Consider the following 16,057-nt stretch of genomic DNA (forward strand, 5'->3'; position numbering starts at 1 on the left):
TTACGTGTGTGTGGGGGGGGTGGGGAATGTGTGTATGTATGCATCTGTCAGACCTTGAGTCATTACAAGTGTTCTGGGCGTAAGAACTCCGATTCATATTGCATTCTCTTCCATCACTTTATTTGGGGTGAAGCACATCGTCCTGTCAGTATCCACATTTGAAAAATAAAGAGATCCTGGCTAGATTGGGATCTAAGTTCACTTAGTTTTTAGTAAGGGGAACTTGGTGAAAAATCGACTTGTGAGGTCTCCAAAAACACTTAATTGATAATGAGTCAAAAGGCATTACTCTTGGCATGTGAATATTGGATGTGACTCAAGGGTGAGTCAAATGCCTGTGGAGCCTGGATTCATGTTCTTTTCCCCGTTTGTCAGTAATCCTTTCTAATGTTCCAGTTCCATGATGTGATTTTAGTGGAATTAAACTTGAACCACTTAGTTATTATATTGTTACTGTGTTGGGAACGCAGCAGCCACCAGACCACCAAGAGCAACTGTAGGTTGGGCTTGGTGGTGCTGGTTTAGTGTTCTGGCTGATGAGGTGTAACCCAGGAAATTTTTATTTTTGCTTTTAAAAAAACAACTCATCTGTGGTCATCTTGTAAGTGAAGTATTGGACTATAAGGACTCTTGAGCCCGAAAAACATTTTGTGACTTAGCCTGAGGCTAACAGGAATAAACTTGTCCCATGTTCAGATAGTTTAGGCATATCTGAGTTGGTGGAGGAAATGTGATCTGTTCCTAACCCTATGTGCTAGGCAGGATGCCTGGGTATCCAGAGAGTGAGTGAGAGGCCCGGCGCGATGCCGCATGCCTGTAATTCCAGCACTCTGGGAGGCGAAGCGCTTGAGCCCAAGAGTTCAAGACCAGCCTGGGCAACATGGGAAAAACCTGTCTCTACAAAAAAAAAAAGAAAGAAAAAAAATTAGCCAGGTGTGGTGGGTTTTCTGCACCTGTAGTCCCAGCTAGTTGAGAGGCTGAGGCGGGAGGATCCCCTGAGCCCAGGAAGTGGAGACTGCACTCCAGCCTGGACAGTGGCGTGAAACTCTCAAAAACAAAACAAGGGCCAGGCGTGGTGGCTCATGCCTGTAATCCCAGCACTTTGGGAGGCTGAGGTGGGCAGATGACCTGAGGACGGGAGTTTGAGATCAGCCTGGCCAACATGATGAAACCCTATCTCTACTAAAAATACAAAAATCAGCCGGGTGTTGGTGGCCTGTGTCTGTAGTCCCAGCTACTCTGGAGGCTGAGGCAAGAGAATGGCTTGAACGAGGGAGGTGGAGGTTACGCTGAGCCCAGATTGTGCCACTGCACTCCAGCCTGGGCGACAGAGAGACTGTGTGTCAAAAAAGCAAAACCCGCACACAAAAACAGTGGTGAGTGAGCTGCTGTAGCCTCTTCTTGCCATGTTGGAGTGGAAGGTCTCTAACAGGCCAGCCAGCTCTGAAAAGGTCTAGCAATCCTATGTCCATTTTTTTCCCCTGGGCTGGGCGTATCTTTTGAAGGCAGACCTCCACCAGGGTCTGTATCCTGGAGACAGCTCTGGTACATGGTAGATATTTGGTACACGCTGATTAAATAGACCAAGTTTATGTTATGGTAAAGGTGGAATGCTGGTTCATGTCCATTAGGGGAAAGTGAGACGCTCATTTACCTTGTAGAATTATGAGGATGGTCCAGAATTCAGAAACGTGGCAGATACTGTTAGGTCTGTCATTTGGACCATTGCTATATGATTTGTGCAGGGACACAAAGAGATTTGTGTCGCTCAAATTCACAAATTCTATAACCTTGTTTAATAATTTAAGAACAGAAGGCTACTTGGGAATTACGGGCTTAGCAGAGAAGGTTTGGGGCAGGGGGTTCTTTTGTACCCTTGACCCTCATCAGGGAAGCCTGTGCACCTCTTCTCAGAGTAAGAATTTTAGATGCGTGAAATAACCCAATCTTCAAAATACAAAACCCCCACCGTGTGGTATGGTAACATGTGCTTTGCTTCCCGTCCCCCCCCGACCCCCCACAGTCTCGCTCTGTCGCCCAGAGCTAGAGTGCAATGGCATGATCTCACTGTAACCTCTGCCTCCCAGGTTCAAGCTATTCTCCTGTCTCAGCCTCCAGAGTAGCTGGGATTACAGGCACGCGGCACCACAGCCGGCTAGTTTTTGTGTTTTTGGTAGAGATGGGGTTTTGCCATGTTGGCCAGGCTGGTCTCGAACTCCTGACCTCATGATCCACCCGCATTGGCCTCTCAAAGTGCTGGGATTACAGGTGTGAGCCACCGCGCCCAGCTCATGTGCTTCTTTATTAACACATCAAATAACAAGATGTGGCAGCAAGGCTAATAAGTTTCATAAGTAGAGCTGAGCAAAATTGATATTTAACAAATTGTTAGGCAAGGAGAAAAACCTGATTTTTTGTGACAATGACCAGGTGTAGTTGACAGTGTGTGATTTTTTGGCCTCCAAGCATAACTGAAGAAAGTGCTAAATTTCTATTAGTGAAAATAAGTCTGTGTGTTTTTTTTCCATTCAAGTTCACAGGCCCCCTGAATTGTATCCATTGGCCCCTTGGGCATCCATGGACCCCAGGTTGAGACCCCCAGGCTGGGGAGGGGGAGGACTGAGACAGCCCGTTCCTTTTAGGGGGTGTAGGTTTCCACCCAAGGCCAATGCTGGAGGCACATGTCCCTAGTTATTCTTCAAAAACAAAAGCGGCTCTTTGAACTATGTGAAAACATAAAAGTTGTACTTAGTAATTGCCACAGGGGCTAGGTGCCCTGAGTGCTTTGTGCATTATTTTAGGTAAATCCTCAAAATAACCCTAGGTAGGTCTTGTTATCCCCATTTTAAAGACAAATAAATAGGCCTAATCTTGAGGTTTTTTACTTTTTGAGTGGCAGAGCTGGAATTCAAAGCCATGTTTGTTTGATTGGAAGGCTGGTTCTGCTTCCACGATTCTGAAGCCTCTTAGTTTAAGGCGGTGATTCTCAATGTGGGTGCTTCCCTCCGTGGGTGACATCTGGCAATTTCTGGAGACATTTTTGGTTGTCACAACTGGGGAGATGCTACTAGCATCTAGTACGTCCTGCAGCGCACAGGACAACTCCCCTGCAGCATTGACAGCCCAAAATGTCCATAGTGCCCAGGCAGAGAAACCCTGGTTTAAATTCATACTAGACCATTTCAGTAATTTGGATGACAGATCATCAGCAATATTTCCCTGGTCCTTCTTGGAAGTGTCAATTATGCCCACAAATTGTTAGGCAGGGAAGGAGGATGGGCCCTGTCTTTCTCTAAGGTTGGCACTGGGCTGTTAGGAGCTTGGTCATTGCTTCCTACTGAACTGAGCCTGTGGTTTGAGGTGACCTTCCCTCCCTGATTTCCTGAACCATCGCTCTTTTTAACCAGCTCCCACGCTCCCCTGTATTTGAGCTGCCTTCTGGTGGAAGCATGTCTTCTTTGTGTGTTTTAAATAGCTGTAACTGTCTAAATAATAAAACCTAAACAATGTAGTTCAGATTGCATCTAGCTTTCTCAAGAGTAGAGAAAGCTTCCTTCCTCCCCCTCCTTCAGCATTATTATCCTGTCCCACTACACTTTAATCCCCCATTGTGATAACACCGCAGGCACAGACGCTGTTGCTTTAACAATGCAGCCTTTCAGGGCTGATGACTGGGAGTGGGGAATGCATGCTTGGGCCCTACTCTACACGGACTGAATCACAGTTGGTGGAGGGGGGTGAGTTCCTGGATTTTGCATTTTTAATCATCTGCCTCACAGTAATTCTGTTGCTGATTAAAGTATGAGAACTCCTCTAGTAGGTTCCTTATTTAAAACAACAACAACAAAAACTTGTCTGAAACCTTTGGCACACCTACCTCACTCAGCGCAACCAGTCAGCCTAGTCAGTCTCATTAAGTCCTGTGGCTTCTGCCTGCCAATGTTCTCAAATTTGTTGCTCATCACCTGTTCCTTACTTTAGTTTCCTGGCTACAGTCTCCCCATTTGTCTCCGTTTGGGGATGGGCCCGATCATTAGGAACTCAACAGGATCCCTGTCCCTTTTCCCATTTAAAAACTCTTCCGTGGGTCCCTATTACCCCATGGATGAAGTCTAAACTCTGTATCAACACATACAAGGTCAATTTCTACCCGGTTTTTCCTCTTCCCCCAGTATATTCCTTGTGCTTCCCGGTAGCCAGGAAGCACCTGGACTCAGGATTTGACAGCTTTGGAGAAGACTTTTTTGTGTGCTTTACATAGGAATTCTCATGCGTTAATTGTGTTTGAAAATATTTTATGGGCTGCTTCCGGGAGATCCCTTGTTGGCATTGCCTTCCTTTGGCATGTGCTTTTGCTTTGTGATTTTTTTTTAAATGCTTTTTTCCCAACTCTGCAAAAGATTCTTAATTGCACAGGTTATGCTCTATATGACTCCAGGCTGAATAACCTCATGTTGCCGGGAATTAGTTTTGTGGGCTTGCCATTAAAACATTGAGTAAACCATAATGATTCTTTTTAGATTGTAGTTTCCAAGTTATACCGATTTCCTTAAACCTATGGAGGTAGCATATGGTAAGATTTTAGTTTCTACTTTATATCTGTAATCCTCATCTAGTTCTCATTGGGTAATTCAGTATTTAAAATGCTTTGGAAGGGATGACAGCTGTTTAAGAAATTGACTCCATAATCAAGGCACTAGGAGTGACCCCCATCCTGGCTAACAAGAGACGGGTACTTTTTCAAGTAATCTGAATCCCTGCATGAGACATTCTAATTTAATAACCAGTAGTCAGTCAATGTGTCTTTTTTTTTTTTTTTTTTTTTTTTTAGAAAGTCACTTTTGCATTTGCAGTGGAGGAGTTACCACTTGGGAATCTTCTCATCCCCTTAGTATGTAATGTACTCCGTTTTGTTTGAATTGGTAGTTTCAGGCCTTAGCTACCTTCTCAGGAGATAAAGATTAAAATGCTGTGTTCTCTAATAGCTTTAAAAAGTTAGAGCTTTTGATTTTGGATTTCATACCCAGAAGATTTGAGATTATGGGCTTTATAATTGCGATCACCATGGTTATGCTAATCTTTCACAGATAAGGATTAGTTATAAAGTTACTAGTATCTGTTTAAAAACGTCAATAAAGTTCTTAGTTTAGTTTTTGGAGTCTGCATATTCTAGGTGTTTTAATTCACTATTTCACTGCAGTTGTAACCTAAGCCTGCTGGTGTGCACTGTGGCTCCGACCACCATTTCATGGTATAGACTCAGTTCTTTTGAAAAGTCAGAAAACCTCCTCAATTGAATCTGCAAACCACGTATGTAAACCATGCACAAATGCTCTTTAAAACCCTTACAGCTAGGCACTTTTCCAGACCCCAGGAAAAACAACCCTGCGGCCCTGAGGTGTGGTGGGCCTGGGTTTCATTAAATTGACACTGTCATCTGTGTTCCGGAAGGAGCCACCGAGCTAGCTAGTGGTGATACTGGTGATAAATGTGTTTACGTGCTAAGCCACAGATTCAAAAGGAGCTGGTAAGAGCCAGTAGCATGTTCTAGATTCCTGAACTGACTTGACTCTGGGTAGTTTTACACACACCTTAATTTTTCCCTCTCCATGAAGGTGCTAATGATACTAAAATCCCACACACTGTGTCGTTGGGTGGAATGTCCAATAAAATGTTTGGAAGAGTATCAAATGATACATAAAATACCTAACACTAATTGCAATACTTAGGGCCGAGTACTTTGAAATTGTGCCAGTGGATAAAGATGCTCAGTTATAAAGAGGTGTGAATTTAACTTACTTGAAGGGTAACGAAAGCTCTGCTGGCAAGAGAAGAGGCAGAAAATAATGGGTTGCCCTGTGTTTTGAAGGTTGGTCTACTTTATTTAAAGGGCTTCCTCCCTAAGTGATTAAAGCAGAATTTTAAAAGGACACTTTGATTTAAGATATCAATTACTTGTGTTGCATGACTCCATTTTTTTCATAAATGAAAATTTCTGCAGTGAGAATCCTGAGCAATTCCTAGAACACTGCTGTATTTAATTCTGAATTCTCCCTTCTAGAAGGACTGTAGATCACAGTGTTCAAACAAGACTTATGTGCCTGTGGGCATTCCAAATTCCTTTGCTGGCCTTAGAGTGCAGAGGTGAATATAGAACTGTTCCTCAATCCTTTTTCTTAGAGTACAGGTTGAGCATCCCTAATCCGAAATGCTCCAAAATCTGAAACTTTGAGCACCGACATAACACAAAAAAATGCTGATTCGGGATTTCCAGATTAGGGACTTTGAGTCAGTGAGTGTGATGCAGATATTCCAAAGTGGAAAAAAAAAAATCCAAAAACACTTTCGTTCCCAAGCATTTTGGATAAAGGATATTCAACATGTATTTTCAGGGCCAGTGCCTTGGATCATGCTTTGGAAAACAGTAGTGGCATAGTTTTTTGTTTTTGTTTTTCAAAGATGGGGTCTTGCTGTGTTGCTCAGACTGATTTCGAGCTCCTGGACTCAAGGGATCCTCCAGCCTGAGACTCCTGAGTCACTAATGTTACTGGTGCACACTGCAGTACCTGGCTGAAGTTTTATAAATGGCTTAACACTGAATCTTTTAACTGTATAAGGCAGTAGCTAAGCGGCCCAGTTGTATGTGGAATTTTGAGGAAGATGGTCATGGGTTTCTCAGTCCAAGTGTTTGTTCCTACGTGGGGGTTTGTCTAATTTGGAGCTGGAGGCTTGATGTTGAGAACAGAGAGGAAAGAGCTTACTATTAACTCCCTTTGGTATGAAATGCAAGAATATGACAGGACTTTTTTTTTTTTTTTTAATTTGAGTTCTGGGATGCAGTACAGAACGTGCAGGTTTGTTACATAGGTATACATGTGCCATGGTGGTCTGCTATACCTATCAACCTGTCATCTAGGTTTTAGACCCTGCATGCATTTGTCCTAATGCTCTCCCTCCCCTTGCCCCCCACCCCCTGACAGGCCCAGGTGTATGATGTTCCCTTCCCTGTGTCCATGTGTTCTCATTGTTCAGCTCCCACTTATGAGTGAGAACGTGGTGTTTGGTTTTCTGTTCCTGTGTTAGTTTGCTGAGAATGATGGCTTCCAGCATCATCCATGTCCCTGCAAAGGACAGGAACTCATTCTTTTTTATGGTTGCATAGTATTCCATGGTGTATATGTGCCACATTTTCTTTATCCAGTCTATCATAGATGGGCATTTGGGTTGGTTCCAAGTCTTTGTTATTGTAAATAGTGCTTAGTAAACATACGTATGCATGTGTCTTTATAGTAGAATGATTTATAATCTTTTGGGTATATACCCAGTAATGGGATTGCTGGGTCAGATGGTTTTTCTGGTTCTAGATCCTTGAGGAATCACCACACTGTCTTCCACAATAGTTGAACTAATTTACATTCCCACCAACAGTGTAAAAGCATTCCTATTTCTCCACACCTCTCCAGCATTTGTTGTTTCCTGACTTTTTAATAAGGACCATTCTAACTGGCATGAGATGGTATCTCATTGTGGTTTTGATTTACATTTCTCTAATGACCAGTGATGATGAGCTTTTTTCCCATATGTTTGTTGGCTGCATGAATGTCTTCTTTTCAGAAGTGTCTGTTCATATCCTTCACCCACTTTTTGATGAGGTTATGTTTTTCTTATAAATTTAGTTCTTTGTGGATTCTGGATATTAGAGCTTTGTCAGATGGGTAGATTGCAAAAATGTTCTCCCATTCTGTAGGTTGCCTGTTCACTCTGATGATAGTTTCTTTAGCTGTGCAGAAGCTCTTTAGTTGAATTAAATCCCATTTGTCAATTTTGGCTTTTGTTGCAGTTGCTTTTGGTGTTTTTTTGTCATGAAGTCTTTGCCCTTGCCTATGTCCTGAATGGTATTGCCTAGGTTTTCTTCTAGGGTTTTTATGGTTTGGGGTTTTACATTTAAGTCTTTAATCCATCTTGAGTTAATTTTTTGTATAAGGTGTAAGGAAGGGGTCCAGTTTCTGTTTTCTGCATATGGCTAGCCAGTTTTCCCAGCACCGTTTATTAAATAGGGAATCCTTTCCCCATTGCTTGTTTTTGTCAGGTTTAGGGGCTTTTTTTTTTTTTTAAGCATTTTGTGACTGCTAAATTTTTAGTGGAGTTCCTGTAATTTATTTCTTTGAACAAAGGGTCTGGCTTTGCTTCAGAAGGCTGCAGGAACTGTTCAAGCAGTGGTTTGTGCATTTGTCTTTTTACTACATCTGCTCATTTTACACTATGGGGTTAGGGAAATATAAAGAAAGAGGGGATACAACTGTGATACTGTCACAAGTAGATAACCACTTTGATGTGTGGTACAAATGGCTTGCTTATTCTTGTTGCATATATAACAATGTTGTACGTAAAAACACTGGATTTTGGAGCCCAGCTGTTGGGGTTTGAATCCTGGTTCCACTACTTACTAGTGTGTGTGACCTTGGGCAGGTTGTTAATCTGTGTGCCTTACTGTGCTGGCTATACTTTGGTTACCCTTGAATAGCAGCTGTGAGAACAGACATCCTTGCCTTGTTTTTGGACCTTATGGGGAGAGCAGTCTTTTACCATTTTGACTATTATGCTAACTGTAGGTTTTTTGTAGATACCCTTTATCAAGTTGAGAAAGCTCTCCTCTATTCCCATTTTTGTGTGTTTATCTTGAATGAGTGTTGGAATTTGTCAGGTTCTTTTTTGCATAAATTAATATAAAATGTGGGTTTTTTTCTTTAACCTATTATGGTGGATCACGTTGTTTGTTTGTTTTTTTTTTTTTTTTGAATGTTGAACTAGCCTTGTATACCTGGAATAAATCTCACTTGGTCATGGCATATTTTTCTATATTGCTGAATCCTATTTGCTAATGATTTTGTCAAGGATTTTTGTGTCTATACTTATGAGGGATATTGGTCCATAGATTTCTTTTTTGGACTGTCTTGGTCTGGTTTTGGTATTAGCATAATACTGGCTTCATAAAATAGGGAGGCCTTCCCTTCTGGAAGAGATTGTGTAGAATTGGTGTTAATTCTTTAAATGTTTGGTAGAACTCTCCAGTGAAACCGTCTTTGTCTCAAGATCTCTTTTCTGGAGTGTTTTTTTTCTTGAGAGACGGTCTTGCTATGTCACCCAGGCTGAAATGCAGTGGTGTGATCTCAACTCACTGCAGCCTTGACCTCCAGGGCTCAGGCAATTTTCCTGCCTCACCCCCCTCCCCTCCCGCCCCGCAAGGTAGTTGGGACTACAGGTACGCACCATCATCACTGGCTAATTTTTGTATTTTTTTTTTAGAGACAGGGCTTCCTCATGTTGCCCAGGCTGGTCTCAAGCTCCTGACCTCAAGCAGTTGACGCACCTTGGCCTCCCAAAGTACTGGGATTACAGACATGAGCCACCATGCCTGGCCTCTTTCTGGAGTTTTTAAGCTATAAATTCAGTTTCCTTAACAGTTATAGGACTCTTCATGTTATTTCATATTCGGTGAGTTGTGGTAGTGTAGCGGGATTGATAAGGCATCAGAGAGACCAATGGGGTTCACGAGGATATTTATTATTTAGGTGCACCGGCCCAGTCAGATTAACATTCAAAGGACTGAGCCCTGAACAAAGAGTTAAGTTACCTTTTAAGCATTTCGTGGGGGCAGGGGGAGATCTGTGCAGGGGGGAGCATATTACAGAAGCAAGAAACAAAGAGTTATTCAATTAATTGAGACATGCATTACATCATTTCTTACTTTTTAAGGAAAAACATGTTTTGCGACTTGAGTTTATCTGTCTAGTGACCTTGCAGCTGCACAGCTAGAGAAACAGGGTCTTCACAATGCCTGGGAAAGGAGGAGAGATAAGGCTCACTAGCCACAGAAAAACAAGCAGTTAATTTTTAAAGGACTCCAGCTCTTTCTCTTTCTCAGCGGGAATTGGGTTTTCTTGCATACAACTGAGTTTCTGCTTACACATTGTTTAATTTCTTTTAATTCCTATTTCATTAGTTTGTGTTTTTAGAGGAATTGCCCCATTTCATTCTTAAGTTGCCACATTTATGTGTGTAGAGTTGTAGTATTCCCTTATCCTGTTGGTGCTTGCAGAGTATCCACAGTGATATCTCCTGTTATTCCTAATATTGGCAATCTGGTTTTTTTTCTTTGTAAGTCTTGCTAGAGTTTATCTTAATAATCTTTTCAAAGAAATAGCTCTTTGCTTAATTTTTTTCTCCGCTAGTTTTTATCAATTTTATTGATTTTTTTTTTTTTTTTTTTTTTTGTTGTTATCCTTTTCTTTTTGCTTTGGACTTTTCTCTTTTTCTAGGTTCTTGAAGTACTAGTGTGGATTAGGAATTTGAGATTTTAAAGTGGAATTCGGTACTCTTAAGTATTCTCATTCTCTAGTATGCGGTTTCTGTTGATACTAGTTGATAATGTTAGTTCGACGTATTCCTTAAAAAGCAAGAGTCTTAGTTATGTTGGTTGTTAGCTGTTCTTTTTTCAACACAATAAATTGCTAACTTGAATATAGGAAATATTCCTCAGATTATTCTAGTTTCAAATGCTAAGAATGTTCTGAAGTCCTTGGACCAGATTCTGCTCATCTGGCCTGTTTTTGTGTGACCCTCCAGCTAAGAATGATCTTTACATCTTAAAAGGGTTGTAAAGCACACACACCAAAGAATATGTGACAGAAACCTGATTTAGCCAGAACGCTTTACCACGTGGCCCTTTACAGAAAAAGCTTGCCCTTCCTGCCTTTAGACCATCTAGGTGCAATGATTTTGATTGCCCGTTTCAGAGCCATCTGGAAAAATTTGGAAGTACAGATTTCCAAGCCCTTCACATGGCTGCCTTCTCATCTGGAATCCATCATAGTGCACGGCCCTCTCTGTGTTTGAGTAGTTTTGACTTGTGTCCTCTGTCTTTCATCTTTATTCTCCAGTGGCACTTACTTGTCCAGCACCTCCTAGGTGCTGAGTAATCTCCTTGGGGGCCCAGTTGAATGTGGACTTGGCTAATAGTACTCTGGTAAAGCCACAGGAAGGGAAGGCAGAGGGACCTCCTCAGCGACATGTGTATCAAGGACGGTCTAATATAAATGTGATATTTTTTTTTTGACATCACACAATTCCCAAAGTCCAGACTGTTTTATCTTTGGAAATGCTATTTCATTGTTGATACACAGCCTGGCATAGATGCTCAGACAGAACCCTTGAAGTATTGTTTTTTTTTTTGAGACAGTCTTGCTCTGTTGCCCAGGCTGAAGTGCAGTGGCGTGATCTTGGCTCACGGCAACCCCTGCCTTCTGGGTTCAAGGGATTCCCTTGCCCCAGCCTCCCGAGTAGCTGGTATTACAGGCACCCACTACCACGGCTGGCCAATTTTTATATTTTAGCAGAGACGGAGTTTCACCATGTTTGTCAGGCTGGTCTTGAACTCCTGACCTCAAATGATCCGACCGCCTTGGCCTCCTAAAGTGCTGTGACTACAGGTGTGAGCCACTGCGCCCGGCCTTGAATTATTTTTAAACACAAAAATGGTATGACCTGTAAGGGATTCTGCCCGGTTAAGGTTAGTGAGAAGAAAGCTGGATGTTCATGATAGTGCTACAGTGCTCAGAAAGCATATTTCATCCTTCCCAGATAATAAAACTGGCAATCCCATGGTTTCTACTTTGGCAAAGAAATCTTGTTTCCCCTTCTGGACGGAGCTAAAGGAAACCATTGTCATTTGACCAGGGCCAACCTGTGTCCTCTGTTTCAGCCTGCCCCTCTGTGATGAGGGGGTGAATGTAGGTTGGTGGCTGGGGCCGTCTCCACACGTCACATGCCAATTTTGAACTAAAAGTAAGGGCTGGTCACTTTACCTGGTCCAGATGCATTCCTGAGTCATCTCCTGTTCCCTGACCTCAAACACTGCAAGTCCCCTCTCAAAACCTTCTTTTTGTTACTTCTCTAACTTCTCCTTTCTGTTGGGTTGTAGCATGACCCCCACCCCCTGCTTTTCTGTGGGTTCTGATCTCTTTTCCTAATCCTCTGCCTTGGTTCTTTTCCACAGCTCTGGGCCAGAGTTCCTTCCTCTTCTCAAAAAACATGGCCCTTAAGCTGACGGGGCCCACTGAAGAGCATCGTAGGATACCTTATGTTGTTTGCATGATTCCTTTCAGGAGAGGTCAAGTGGCCTGGTTATTCAGTGTCTCATAGCCACAAATTAATGGATAATATTCCTTCCAGATGAAAGGCAGGCTTTAGTATACTGTCTTTTATCTGTGCCTTGTTTTCTGAGTCTTGACTCTCATACGGGTTAAATCAGAAGGGTGAGGATGGGTGAGTTTGAATCACTTGACAACCAGCAAGATGCTGCCCTCCCCAGTCCCAGTGTCTGTGGGAAATGCTCTCCCTTGCAGTGGGAATGACAAGGCAGGGCAGTGAAATAATTAGCAACACATTTAAGTTATGCTATAACTTAGCGCATTGAGTTTTAAGAAATAGTCATTGTGGCTGGTACTCTGTAAACATGCCCATATGGCTTCCCTTAGTGCATGTTTGCATGAAAAGAGCTTGGGTGTCATTTCTGTGTTGGTGTTGTGTTTTTCTTCTGTAGTTAATTTTTCTTGTCTGGTTGCTCTTCTCTGTGAACATCAGAAACCATTCTATGAAAAAGTCCTGTAAATTTTTCACGCCACTGTCTCTGTTCTGTCACCCAGGCAGGAGTGCAATGGCAAGATCTCAGCTCACTACAGCCTCTGCCTCCTGGGCTCAAGCAATTCTCCTGCCTCAGCCTCCCGAGTAGCTGGGACTACAGGCACGCACCACTGCACCTGGCTAATTTATTTTTATTTTTATTTTTATTTTTTATTTTTTGAGATGGAGTCTTGCTCTTGTCACCCAGACTGGAGTGCAGTGGCGCGATCTCGGCTCACTGCAACCTCCGCCTCCTGTGTTCAAGTGATTCTCCTGCCTCAGCCTCCTGAGTAGCTGGGATTACAGGCATGCGCCACCACGCCCGGCTAATTTTTGTGTTTTTAGTAGAGACGGGGTTTCATCATGTTGCTCAGGCTGGTCTCGAACTCCTGACCTTGTGATCTGCCCGCCTTGGCCTCCTAAAGTGCTGGGATTACAGGTGTGAGCCACCGTGCCTGGTGTATTTTTAGCAGAGACGGAGTTTCGCCATTTTGCCCAGGCTGGTCTCCAGTGATCCTCCAGCCTCAGCCTCCCAAAATGCTGGGAGTACAGGCGTGAACCACCACGCCTGGCCCCTGTCTGTATTTTGCAGCCATACCTCATGGAGGCCTGAGATTGGCTGCAGGCACTTTAGTGTTAGGAAAGCTGTGTGGGAGCTGGGCACCAGCCGCCTCACTGTGCAGTGACAGTGCCTACACACCGCAGCCACTCAGATACTTGGTAGTCTATGATAGATGGGGACAGGTAGAGAAGACCACTCCTTGCAGCCCCTTTACCTGATGCGTGTTGCATCTGAGCCCGTGCCTGGTGGGCAGCTTGTGGTGGAGGAGGAGGAGAAACCAACTACTTTTTTTTTTTTTTGCATAAGAATGTATGTATTAGTTTTCTATTGCTGTACAGTAAGTTACCACAAATTTAGTCACCTGACACATAATCACAGTTTATGTGGATTAATAATCTGAGAATGGCTCAGCTGGGTCCATTTTTATTTTATTTATTTATTTTGAGACAGAATCTCTTTATGTCACCCAGGCTGGAGTGCAGTGGCACCGTCTCGGCTCACTGCAACCTCCACCGCCTGAGTTCAAGTGATTCTCCTGCCTCACCCTCCCAAGTAGCCAGGACTACAGGCGCCTGCCACCACACCCGGCTAGTTTTTTTGTATTTAGTTGGGACGGGGTTTCACCGTGTTGGGCAGGCTGGTCTCGAACTCCTGACCTCAAACCTTGGCTTCCCAAAGTGCTGGGATTACAGGTGTGAGCCACCGTGCCCGGCCTTCTTTTTCAAATAATGGCTTTTTTTCCTCTGGGTATATACCCAGTAATGGGACTGCTGGATGCTATGGTAATTCTACTTCTAGTTCTTTCAGGAATCTCCATGCTGTTTTCCATAGTGGTTGTACTAGTTGATATTCCCACCAGCAGTGCAGAAGTGTTTCCTTTCACCACATCCACGCCAACATCTATTATTTCTTTGACTTTTTAATTGTAGTCATTTTTGCAGGAGTAAGGTGGTATCTGATTGTGGTTTTAATTTGCATTTTCCTGACAACTAGTGATGTTGAGCATTTTTTCATGTTTGTTGGCTGTTTATCTTTTGAGAATTGTCTGTTGCCCATGTCCTTTGCCCACTTTTTGATGGGAATATTTGTTTTTTTTTTTTTTTTCTTGCTGATTTGAGTTCCTTGTAGATTCTGGATATTAGCCCTTTGTCAGATGCATAGTTTGTAAATATTTTCTCCCACTCTATGGGTTATCTGTTTGATGATTATTTCTTTGGCTGTGCAGAAGCTTTTTAGTTTAATTAGGTCCTATTTATTTATTTTTGTTTTTGTTGCATTTGCTTTTGGGTTCTTGGTCATGAATTCTTTGCCTAAGCCAATGTCTAGAAGAGTTTTTCTGATGTTATCGTTATCTTCTAGAATTTTTATGGTTTCAGGTTTTAGATTTAAGTCTTTGATCCACCTTAAGTTGGTTTTTTGTATAAGGTGAGAGATGAGGATCCAGTTTCTTTCTTCTACGTGTGGCTTGCCGGTGGAGAAACCAACTTCTGAGTCTTCTCCGTTGCCTTGGCAACCTTGCAGTAAGTGGGATTCTGAAGGCTCAGCGTGTTAGTTTGGGATTTTTGGGGAACAGCTTTATTGAGATATGATTCATATGCTATATAACTCCTTTATCGAACATGTACAATTCAGTGGCTTTCAGGATATTTGCAGTTGCGTGACCATCATGACAATCAACTTTAGAACATTTTCATCACCTCAAAAACAAACCCTGTGCCCCTTAGCCATCACCCTTATTCCTCCCCGCATTCTTCCCAGCCTCTGGCAACCACTAATCTGCTTTACATCTCTATGAGTTTGCCTTTTCTGTTTTGTTTTTTGAGGTAAAGTTTCGCTCTTGTTGCCCAGGCTGGAGTGCAATTGCGCCATCTCGGCTCACCACAACGTCCGCCTCTCGGGTTCAAGCGATTTTCCTGCCTCAGCCTCCCAAGTAGCTGGGATTACAAGCATGTGCCATCACACACGGCTAAGGATTTGCCTTTTCTGGACATAACAAATAGAATCACTTATTTCACTTAGCATAGTGTTTTTAAGGTCCTACCGTGTTATATGGAGCGTGTATCAGTACTTCGTTCCTTTTATGCCTGAATAGTGCGTGGATAACCACAGTTTGCTTCTCCATCTATAACCTGATGGAAGTTTGGGTCGTTTCTACTTTCTGGCTATTACATATCATGCTACTGTGAACATCTGTGTCAGCGTGGGTTGTGTGTCATGAGCTTCATTTCATCATCATGCAGCTGTTGTAAAAAGGACTAGACATAGGGCTATAAAGCCAAGCTGTTAAGTAAGGCATGCCAAAGGACCACCTGCTTGACCTAGAAATTCATTAAGCTTCTAATATCTGAGAAGTCTAATAGGCAGATCCTTTTTTAAAATTAAGTTAAACTTTTAATTGTAAACTAAAATTTTCATTTGTGAAATTGAAGTCTTTTTTGCATATCACTTGATTTCTGTAATCTGGACCTGCTGCCTGTCAGTCTTTGTGCTTTTGATGGACTTAGCACATTCTGAGTTCAAAAGATGCTCTCAGACCCTTAGGCAGTGCTCAGCCATGGGCTTGGGTGAAAAGGAGACTTGAGGGATGCCGCGCTCTTTGTCATTCTTTTCAGAGGGGTTATGCCAGTGGTGTTGGTGACTTCTGAACAGATACTTCTTTAACTTGGTATAATTTATGTAAATTTTAGTGTACCAGTTCTGAGTTTTGACCAGTGCATACAGTTGTGTAACCACCACTAGTATCAAGATTAGAAACATCTGAACGTGGTTTTAAAGCAGCTACCTGATTTCAAATTGGATTGGAATCCAGTTTCC

The 16,057-nt window shown here is 42.7% G+C and overlaps 1 protein-coding gene across 8 annotated transcripts in view; it reads left to right on the forward strand.

Moving 5' to 3' along the window:
* SMS (spermine synthase) overlaps positions 1 to 16,057 on the forward strand; it is a 66,863-nt gene that overhangs the window by 3,124 nt on the left and 47,682 nt on the right. Inside the window, exon 2 of one of the 8 annotated variants that reach the window (XM_055106241.2) lies at positions 6,828 to 6,854. The exons of the other annotated variants lie outside the window; for them this stretch is intronic. The gene's annotated coding sequence lies outside the window, so the exon portion shown is untranslated. The remainder of the gene's footprint in view (positions 1 to 6,827; positions 6,855 to 16,057) is intronic. 8 annotated transcript variants of the gene reach the window in all.

Source organism: Pan paniscus, chromosome X (genome assembly GCF_029289425.2).
Source record: "Pan paniscus chromosome X, NHGRI_mPanPan1-v2.0_pri, whole genome shotgun sequence".
In the NCBI taxonomy this organism is placed as follows: domain Eukaryota; kingdom Metazoa; phylum Chordata; class Mammalia; order Primates; family Hominidae; genus Pan; species Pan paniscus.